The 10,988-nt window shown below is 37.4% G+C and overlaps 1 protein-coding gene across 1 annotated transcript in view; it reads right to left on the bottom strand.

Annotated features, from left to right (window-relative positions):
* Positions 1-10,205: 10,205 nt before the first annotated feature.
* edil3b (EGF-like repeats and discoidin I-like domains 3b) overlaps positions 10,206-10,988 on the bottom strand; it is a 30,465-nt gene continuing 29,682 nt past the window's right edge. The window contains exon 11 of the mRNA XM_079860488.1: positions 10,206-10,988. This exon is cut by the window's right edge and continues 1,199 nt beyond it. The gene's annotated coding sequence lies outside the window, so the exon portion shown is untranslated.

The following is a 10,988-nucleotide window of genomic DNA, read 5'->3' as shown; positions in this document are numbered from 1 at the left end:
TTGATTCTGGCATGCAACCAGTTACATTATACCTCAATCCACTGTGTGTTTTATCCAAAGACATTCCATTAGCTTTTTGAAGGGGAATGTTATATGTATTAGGCAGCTTAGATTATGGTTATTTGTAATAGCGGAGCTTGACTTAAAATACATACTTAGAACTTGAGTTATTGACTGCAACCACCCAAATCAACCGCAAAGCAATAGAACAGCTTTGCTTTGAGGAGGGGACTTTTGCATGAGCAAGCAACTCTAGTTGTTTCTATTATATCTGCATAGTTTTAAGATCATTTACAGACATATTGGGAATCAGGTAATCTTAATGGATTTGTTGAGTACTTTCCAGATCTGTCTAAATTTGTATAGAAGACCCAAAGATTTAAAGGGTTAGTTCACCAAAACATTTCAGTTCTGTCTTTAATTATTCTGTCATTCCAAATCCATTACACTTCGGTTCAACACAAAGGAAGATATTTTAATGAAATATGAAATATTTCTGTCCCTCCATTGAAATCTATTCACCCAAAACTTCAAAACGTTCATAAAGAGATCGTAACATAAATCCATATGAATCGAGCGGACTTAGGCTTTTATTGATCAACGAACAGTGTTTTCAGCTTTCAATTCTGGTATATTCTTGCTTGACGCGTGAGAACCAATGAGGTTAATTTTCGTGTTACGCAGCACGTTTGAGCTTCAGCAAGAACCAATGAGGTTCATTCTCGTGTTACGCAGCACGTTTGAGCTTCCTTAAGAACCAATGAGGTTCATTCTCGTGTTACGCAGCACGTTTGAGCTTCCTTAAGAACCAATGAGGTTAATTTTCGTGTTACGCAGCACGTTTGAGCTTCAGCAAGAACCAATGAGGATCATTCTCGTGTTACGCAGCACGTTTGAGTTTCAGCAAGAACCAATGAGGTTCATTCTCGTGATACGCAGCACGTTTGAGCTTCCTTAAGAACCAATGAGGTTCATTCTCGTGTTACGCAGCACGTTTGAGCTTCCTTAAGAACCAATGAGGTTAATTTTCGTGTTACGCAGCACGTTTGAGCTTCAGCAAGAACCAATGAGGTTCATTCTCGTGATACGCAGCACGTTTGAGCTTCCTTAAGAACCAATGAGGTTCATTCTCGTGTTACGCAGCACGTTTGAGCTTCAGCAAGAACCAATGAGGTTCATTCTCGTGATACGCAGCACGTTTGAGCTTCCTTAAGAACCAATGAGGTTCATTCTCGTGTTGCGCAGCACGTTTGAGTTTCAGCAAGAACCAATGAGGTTCATTCTCGTGATACGCAGCACGTTTGAGCTTCCTTAAGAACCAATGAGGTTCATTCTCGTGTTACGCAGCACGTTTGAGTTTCAGCAAGAACCAATGAGGTTCATTCTCGTGTTACGCAGCACGTTTGAGCTTCCTTAAGAACCAATGAGGTTCATTCTCGTGTTACGCAGCACGTTTGAGCTTCAGCAAGAACCAATGAGGTTCATTCTCGTGATACGCAGCACGTTTGAGCTTCCTTAAGAACCAATGAGGTTCATTCTCGTGTTGTGCAGCACGTTTGAGTTTCAGCAAGAACCAATGAGGTTCATTCTCGTGATACGCAGCACGTTTGAGCTTCCTTAAGAACCAATGAGGTTCATTCTCGTGTTGCGCAGCACGTTTGAGTTTCAGCAAGAACCAATGAGGTTCATTCTCGTGTTACGCAGCACGTTTGAGTTTCAGCAAGAACCAATGAGGTTCATTCTCGTGTTGCGCAGCACGTTTGAGCTTCAGCAAGAACCAATGAGGTTCATTCTCGTGTTACACAGCACATTTGAGCTTCAGCAAGAACCAATGAGGTTCATTCTCGTGTTACGCAGCACGTTTGAGCTTCAGCAAGAACCAATGAGGTTCATTCTCGTGTTACGCAGCACGTTTGAGTTTCAGCAAGAACCAATGAGGTTCATTCTCGTGTTACGCGGCATGTTTGAGCTTCAGCAAGAACCAATGAGCTTCATTCTCGTGTTACGCAGCACATTTGAGCTTTAGCAAGAACCAATGAGGTTCATTCTCGTGTTACGCAGCACGTTTGAGCTTCAGCAAGAACCAATGAGGTTCATTCTCGTGTTACGCAGCACGTTTGAGCTTCAGCAAGAACCAATGAGGTTCATTCTCGTGTTACGCAGCACGTTTGAGCTTCAGCAAGAACCAATGAGGTTCATTCTCGTGATACGCAGCACGTTTGAGCTTCCTTAAGAACCAATGAGGTTCATTCTCGTGTTACACAGCACATTTGAGCTTTAGCAAGAACCAATGAGGTTCATTCTCGTGTTACGCAGCACGTTTGAGCTTCAGCAAGAACCAATGAGGTTCATTCTCGTGTTACGCAGCACGTTTGAGCTTCAGCAAGAACCAATGAGATTCATTCTCGTGTTACGTAGCACGTTTGATCTTCAGCAACAATGAGGTTAAAAACCCCCGAAAGAAGTCAATGGCTACCGTCACCTGTCTGGTTACCAACATTCTTTAAAATATCCTCTTTTGTGTTCAACAGAAGAAAGAAACTCACACAGGTTTGGAACAACATGAGGGTGAGTAAATGACGACAGATTTATTTATTTATTTATTTTTTGGCTGAGCTGTCCTCAGTAACTAAACATCACAATACATCTGAAACCTTCAAAGCAGATCCAATGGGGGTCATCAACTCTACTTCCATAAAAAAGGTGGGCAGAAAGAAAAACATTTCATATCCATGTACACCTGAACTGCACATGTGCTGTTTTTTGGATGCACACACGAGAACTGCTGCTGTTTACAATCAGCGCACACAAAGACACCTTTCTGCAGAATACATACCTCACAGAAAGAAACACATTCCGTCCCGTTGAACGCTTTTTTCTGTGTTTCTCAGAGGCAGGTTTGCCCTTAGAAAGCAGGTACTGTATGTTGGCTACAAGGTCTGATTCATTTTAGAAAACCGAGCTGCTAGGAATTTCACAGCGTAGCTCCCTGAGGTCGGCGGTTAACTTTCTTCTTCGCCTGCTGAAATTGCTGGGGGCCAGAGCACAAGGAGTTTAAGAAGCTGTCAGAGGCCTTTGTAGGCTCATGGTTTGAGATGATCTTATCATTTTCTAAATATCTCAATTATGTTTTTATAAGGCAGAGGCTATAGGCAGAAACCAATGAAGAACAAACTCAGGAAGAAACGTCGAGGTAAAAAAAAATAACTTGCATAAAGCTTGGTCGGCTTCACAGCTTTTTTTGGCCAAGATCTAGAGATCGACAAGACAAACCCTCATGTGGGAAGTTAGTTAGTTGGCTTGTAGCAGAAAGTTCTCAATCACAGTGACTAGCATGAGTACGGCGCACAAGGACAGTCCCATGACAGCAGTCTGGTTTAAAGGCCGCGGCTCCAGTGCACAATGGTTGTAGAGGAAGTGACTTAAAGTCAGAGAGAATGAAACACTGTTTTATTTACTGTCGCTCGTGTCTGTTGATCCCTGTCCCATGTCTACACCAGCGCATTTTGTCTTTTTATTCTATTAGACAGCAAACGACAATGACTTATGTCAGTATTATCCATCAGTGTAGCCTACTAATGGAATATTTTACTTGAATTCATTCTGGTCTGTTTGTATTACAGACATGATTCATCAAATTGTGTGGCTTGTTGAAGAGAGGTGTTCATTCCTGAATGATCAGACTTTGAAACAAAAGAAACAAAGCATTTTCTATTTGAATATACACTGCCCGACCAAAAAAAAAAAAAAAAAAAAAAAAGTCGCCTTTTGCATTTAAATAGGCAAATGCTTAAGAGTCAATGATTGGATCATTATTGGGGAAATTAATGTTTCAAAGATGTTATATGTGTAGCAACAGTTCTTCTAAAATGTTTTGATGTTATTTCCATCAAGAGGTGCATCCAATTTTTGGTCAAGATCTTGTATTGTCAATGTAAGAGTCCAGCACTGTGTAAAGTCTCCTCCAGCACATCCCAAAGACTTTCAATGAATTTAAGCTCTGGACTCAGAGGAGAAGATTCATGTGTGAAAATGATTCTTCATGATCCTCACAACCATTCTTTCACAGTCTGAGCCTGATGAATCTTGACATTGTCATCCTGGAATATGGCCATGATGTGTCTCATACATGGTTGTTTAATAAATGAAAAGCTACACACTCCATCACTTAGGGTTAGAAGAACTGTTGCTACACATAATAATCACTGCAATAATGATCCAATCTATTAATCATTTGCCTATTCAAATCCAAACAGAGACCTTTTTTGGCCGGGCAATGTATTTCCAAATACACTTATCATTACTCCAGTCTTCAGTGTCACATGATCCTTCAGAAATTATTCTAATATGCTGATTTGCTGCTCAAGAAACATTTCTTATTATTATTATCAATGCTGAAAACAGTTGTGCTTCTTAATATTTTTGTGGAAACTGTGATAAAAAAAAATGCAAGATTTTTTTTATCAATACAAAGTTGTAACTAAATCACTTAAACATGGTAAAATCACTGAAACACCCAGTCAAATAGTGTGTTCTTTGGATGAACCAGGAAGAGGCTCTTTCTTGAGTCTATCAGTGAACACACATCCATAGAGATAGACAGCAGACGATCTGTCACCCTCGTCCAGCTGTAGAGATCTCTGCTGGTGTCGTAATCATTCTGTTAAGTGATTATTTGAGCTTATTTGGACACCGAGTCACAAAAAAAGTAAGAATAAAAAGTACATTTTTATTTTTAGCCATTTTATAGAGACTAGTGAAAGAGAGAACAGAATTGTTGTAAACTGCTCCACCCAAGATTTTCTCTATTTTTAATTAATCTAGACATGATTTTAATTGCATAATTCTGGCATCTTGCAGTGTGAATCAGGGTCACTCTTGTTCTGTGCAATTCCACTGGCGATGATGTTGTTGTTCTGAGAGAGACTGTTGGAAGTCGAAGAAGAACTACATAGAACTTCGTCACATCTGCTGATTTTTCCAGATGTTCACGTTAATTGGTTTAGGTAGTCAGCAGTTTTCCAGCAGACACACCCAGTAATACAGACTACACAAAAACTAGCCCAGTCAAACGGCTACGCTAACACACGCCCCAAAAATCAACATTCTGCTGCTAGATGCCATGAACAGCCTATTTGTTCTGATTTCCGTGTTGAGCTAAAGTTGGCCAAACGCATGTTAGGAAACATTTCATGGGGGTTCGAGAGCCACAAGACACACGGCCAACATCCACGGCTAGGAGACTTAACGCCTCAGAAAACAAGCTAAGCTAATATACAGGGAAATGATCTTGAAGTCAGTGTGAATCGCAAATGAGTGATGCTTGATAGATAATGATAGATGATAGAATTATCATTAAGATACTGTTGTAGTTTTTATTATTTTGATTTTTTTTAAATATATTAATTTTATAATTTCATTTTCATTAAAGTTTTATTAATTTTGTTGTGTTCTTGTCATTTTAAATAGTTTTTTTTAAAGGGATAGTTCACCCAAAAATGAAAATTCTGTCATTAATGATTCACCCTCATGTCGTTCCAAGCCCGCAAGACTTTCGTTCATCTTCAGAACACAAATGAAGATATTTTTGATGAAATCTGAGCAATTTCTGTCTATCCACTGACAGCTACACAACTACCATTTTGATTCTTCAAAAAGTTCATAAAGAGATCATAAAAATGTATCCATATGAATTGAGTGGTTTAGTCAAAATTTTCTGAAGAAACACGATCGGTTTATATGATGAACAGGTTGAATTTAGGCTTTTATTCACATACTCATCAACTCACACATCAGGTGTGGTAAACAGAAGCTCAAGCATGTTCACTTGACGTGTGAGAACCAATAAGGTTCATTCTCATGTTACGCAGCATGTTTGAGTTTCAGCAAGAACCAATGAGGTTCATTCTCATGTTACGCAGCACGTTTGAGCTTCAGCAAGAACCAATGAGGTTCATTCTCGTGTGTCACGCCCATCTCTGGAACTTGGATATCAAAATTATCCCCTAGCTTCCCAGTGGTAAATTGAATTAAATACGACTTGTGATGGCTTTCATATCCAATTTTGACCTATAGGCAACTCGTATTTACAATAATTCCGATAGCACGTGAAGGCAGCATTAAAATCTTCCCAGTCTACTGACATTTGTTATGATGTCTGCTTTAAACATTACAATGCTCATGATAACTTAAGTTATTTGTAATTGAAACTTGTGTTTTATGTTTCATTCTTTAGAAAGTCCAGGAACTGAGATCACGGATTTCCTCTTTTTTATCGCGTTTGGTCTGTTCTTTATCTTTAAACTAATACATGTCACACTGAATCTATTGTGTGCAGATATTGTCAGGCGGGCCATTTGAAGTGGGTCCTTTTCTTGACTTGCAATGGGTGGAGAGACCAAAGGGACTCTTTGTTTTCACAGAAGCCTCTATCTGTACTTCCTGTTGACACAAGATGAATGTCCATCACATCCTGTCTCCAGTGTTGGTGCCTGGTGTTTGCTGTCTGATTGACAGCTGAATGAATGAAGCCAAGGCTATCTGTGCTAACAGAGAGATGACTGTTTCCTGCGTCTCTATGACTGACTGTGTGCAGACGGGAGGAAATTCAAGTTAATTTGTTCAAACACTACATTTTGCCACGTTTTTGATATTATTATATAACATGCTATTTTGTTATTTAATATAAAGAATAATAGAGCTGTTGTAAAAACTACTAATGCACTGTAATGAAACTGCCCTGAAACTACCACTAGATGGCAGTTGTGTTCTTTGTTGCCATTGGCATCTATTACCACTAGAGGGCGACATTAATGCACTTTTTTTTCTATCCTGCTGTCATTATTCTAGTAGTGCAAGTGACTCAACTATTTGCTTAATAAATCAAAATGCCAAAGTAGTTAAAAATTACAATAAATAGTTAACATCACTCCTCCTTGCTCCTTGGCTTACACTTACATACTCATTTTAGCATCTATATCAGCACTTTTGTGCTTTTTGTTATATGATTACTTTTTTAATTGATAAGCTTATTTCATAATAACTTCAGATGAAAAGACAAAACCTAACTTTTTTTTGTGTGGCCTAAATGCCCGTTGAAAACAGACATACTATAGGTTTTATACACTTAAAAATAAAGGTTCTTTATTGGCATTTTAACCTTTAACCTCCATGGAACCTTTCCATTGCACAAAAGGTTCTTAATTATCATGTAAAAAGGCTCTTTAGATTTTATCATTGGTTTTCAAACTAAGAAAAAAAAGGTTATTTTAAGAACTGATCAATGAAAGATTATTTGGGGATCCAAAAATGTTTTTTTCTATGTCATGACACCACTTTGAAAACCCCTTTTGGAATTTTTTTTCTATATATTTTTTTAAATCAGAGCATAATTAACTTTTGACTTTAACTTCATGATTTACTGTACATTAACAAACTTAATTTGCTTTATCATTCTTTTCTTTTTTTTTCTTGTTTGCTGAATTATTTCTAGAGCTGCTGTGTATCAGTATATGTGGCTCAGACAGTGATGGAGATGTTAGCGAGGACTCGTCTCTGAGGACCTGGCCTCTTTCGACAGGATTTACGGGCTAAAATTTATACTCGGTCCTCCACCATGCAGTCAGGATTTTTCTCAGACACTGGGGTCATTTTTTATCAAACAGATCATAATAACAGCTCAGATCATTTTGGTCTTGGAAGAATTTGATGAGAAATGTTCATATTAAGGCAAGACACGGTATAGCTTTAAAATATAGATATCGCAATACTTCCCCAGTTGACTGATTACATTAAGAATTGCATTTTTTGTATCACAAGATTTCTGAAATGTTATTCTGTAATGTTTAAATATGCAAACGATGCATTATGTAATTGAATATGCACTAATTTGCATACATTTCTAGAACAAAAATCTGAACATTGGATGAAGTCAGGTTAAAAATAATGATTGTTTCTTTTTTTTTTACATAGGGTCAATAAATGAAATAAATACATTCTCACTGCTACTATACTGTAACATTATACAGCCATTATGCAAGAAACGATCACAATATGTGATCTATAAAGTAATAAGAAAATGCAAAGTTGAAAAAAATTAAGTAGCCCAGTTGAAAATGATCTCGGAGTATTTAAAGTCTTTGAGTCTCAGTTGAGTTGATTTAGCAAAGCATCAGATGTTTGTGATCTTTCTGAATGCATCTCAGAGAGCCGCGGTGGGTTTAGTGTTGACATTATCAGGAGATGCAGAAGGAGATTGGCTCATGCATTTTTCATGTGTTTCAGCTCAGAGGAAGAGCCTGTGAGATAACAGCGTGTTTAATTGCTTCAGAAACCTCTGACTTCATGTCGTCCATACAGCTGAGAACTGAAATCTGAAATCTCACATTCTGTATGATCATTTTGCTCATTTGTGTGTTTTAACTTTGCACTGTTGCGTCGCTCGTGTAGATGTAGATGATGTTTATCACATCTGCCAGTTCAGGTGAATGAACCTGTCATCTTCAAGTGTTAACGTCTGACACTTTTCTTCCTTTTCAGCTTTTTAACATGCCTTAAGTCGATTTGCATCTTTGCACATTTGCACTTTGATTTTCAGATGACTGAGGTGTGTGTGTGTGTATCCTGGTAAACCCTACATTAAGAGGTCAAAATGTCCCCACAAAGATGGAAATATCTGAAATCCTTGTATTTGTGGGGACATTTTTTGGTCTCCATAAGGAAAACAGCCTATAAATCAAACTAAATGATGGTTTTTGAAAATGTAAAAATGCAGAAAGTTTTCTGTGATGGGTAGGTTTAGACTTAGGGGATAGAATATACAGTTTGTACAGTATAAAAATCAGTATGTCTATGGAAAGTCCCCATAAAACAATGAAACCCAACATGTTTGTTTACATGGCTTCAAATTGGTCCAAGCTGCACTGTAAAAAGTGTTCAGTTCACTTACTTAAAAAAACTAAAAAAAACTAAACCCTTTGCCTTAAAATGATATTACCTAAGCTTAAAGGGTAACTCTCGCCAAAATGCAACCTAGGGTCTTTTTGTTAATCTACCCGAGGCAAACTTTCGTTTAAAAGCCTAATTAGAACGCCACAAAGTCCGCCGGCATTTTGACAGTCAAAAATAGTCGATCTCCGAATGCGAATGAACTGACTCAGAATTTTAGTATTGCTTCTTATATGAGTGTCCTTTTTCAAATACAAGGTCAATATTGATTTTCACTAACAACAAAACAACAAATTATCCGTGAATTTATTTGGAACTAAGCTTTAGGAGCTTTCCATCTTTACTCTCCTCCCTGTTACGTGTCATTCGGAGATTGACTATTTTTGACTGTCAAAATGCCGGCGGACACAGCTACAGCGAGTTGTTCAAAATCTTTCTTTTTAGTAAACTCTGTGTACACAAACAATGTTCTCAATGCTCGAGTTCATGTGTAGAGCCCCTGGTGATACTTCGAGCAAAGTTTCATGTTGTGTTGATCCTTCTTGGTGTTTTAAAAAGAGCGATTTTTGATGCTATCATAGTGCCTCAAGCAATCCCATTCAAAAGGCAATTTGACCGAAAACGAAAATACGGTCAAACTTAAAAGTGGCGTTTCCATTCTAATTATGCTTTTAAACGAAAGTTTGCCTCGGGTAGATTAACAAAAAGACCTATAGGTTGCATTTTGGCGAGAGTTACCCTTTAATGCTTAATTGAAAAAATTAAGTTATGTGAACTTGACAATTCCACATTACTTAATTTTTTCGATTAAGCATCACGTTTACATACTTAATCATTTTAAGGCAACGTGTTTACAAATAATTTTTAAGTTAAGTCAACTGATCACTTTTTACAGTGTGGTTTATACGTAAGGTGGACTAGAAGCAGGTGGACCTGATTTCAACCTGGTAGACCTCTTTGGACCAGCATAAAACCCACCTGTCAGGTAAGGTTCCAAAAGTGGTTTGGTCATCTTAAGCTGATATGGATATGTCAACATGTCTTTGAAAAATCTGATGTGTGTTACACTCCAATCCTCACCAAATAGCTTTCCTTGCGCATACTGTATTTTATGAAAGTGATTGTGTGTTCAAGGTCAGGCTGTGTGTGTTTATTGAAGTATGGAAAGTGAAAACATCAGCGAAAACAGAATAGACCAGCAACTAAACGTCCTTATACATAATTCAGACTCAGTGGACATAAAACTGTAGCTGTGCAGGAACGGTCTCACAGTTTGATTTTTATTTTTAAAATGACCATTACCAGTTCAGTAATACTATGTTACATTATAATCAGGTCTGTTCAGTAACTGTCCAGTGAATACGGCGATGAAGAAACAAAGCTAGTATAGATATACTTATAACAAACTGCTCTTGCTGTATACTGTATCATATTTACACATTTTTAAAAACACTACAAAAGAAATGAATAAAGGAACAATTGTATGCTTGCTACAAGTCGACATGAAACGCAGCCTGCAACCCATTTCACTTCTATATTGTGAAACATGATATTCGACGGTACAAAAATTATTTTTTTTCCCCACCAAGGAACTAATTTAATTTTGATTTCATGGATACTTGACTTTGAATATATATGAAATACTGAACGCTATATTGTGTTGAAATAATTCTGCCTGTAGCTGTGTGCAGGAAGAGTGGGGTAAGATGTGTCACCCATTTATTCTAACAAACTGTGCATGTTTTTTTGTAGAAAAGTGATAAGCAGTAAAAATATTTTTGGGCTGGGTTATGAAAATGCAAATTATGTGCAGCCAGCAACATATAGACTTTAGAAAGGGATTATGCATTAGTAAATATATGAAGAGTTCAGATGCAAAAGCCTCTAAGTGCCATCTGAAATTTTCTTCTAGAATGATCATTTTTATGAAGCTCATATATTTAAGTTGAAAAATGAAAATTACCTATTAATTGCCATTTAAGTGAAATTACTGAACTTAAATAAACGAGCTTGATAAAAATGATCATCTAGAAGAAAATTTC

This window comes from Squalius cephalus, assembly GCF_949319135.1.
Source record: "Squalius cephalus genome assembly, chromosome: 24".
In the NCBI taxonomy this organism is placed as follows: Eukaryota; Metazoa; Chordata; class Actinopteri; order Cypriniformes; family Leuciscidae; genus Squalius; species Squalius cephalus.
This window is presented reverse-complemented; position numbering and strand designations above follow the sequence as displayed.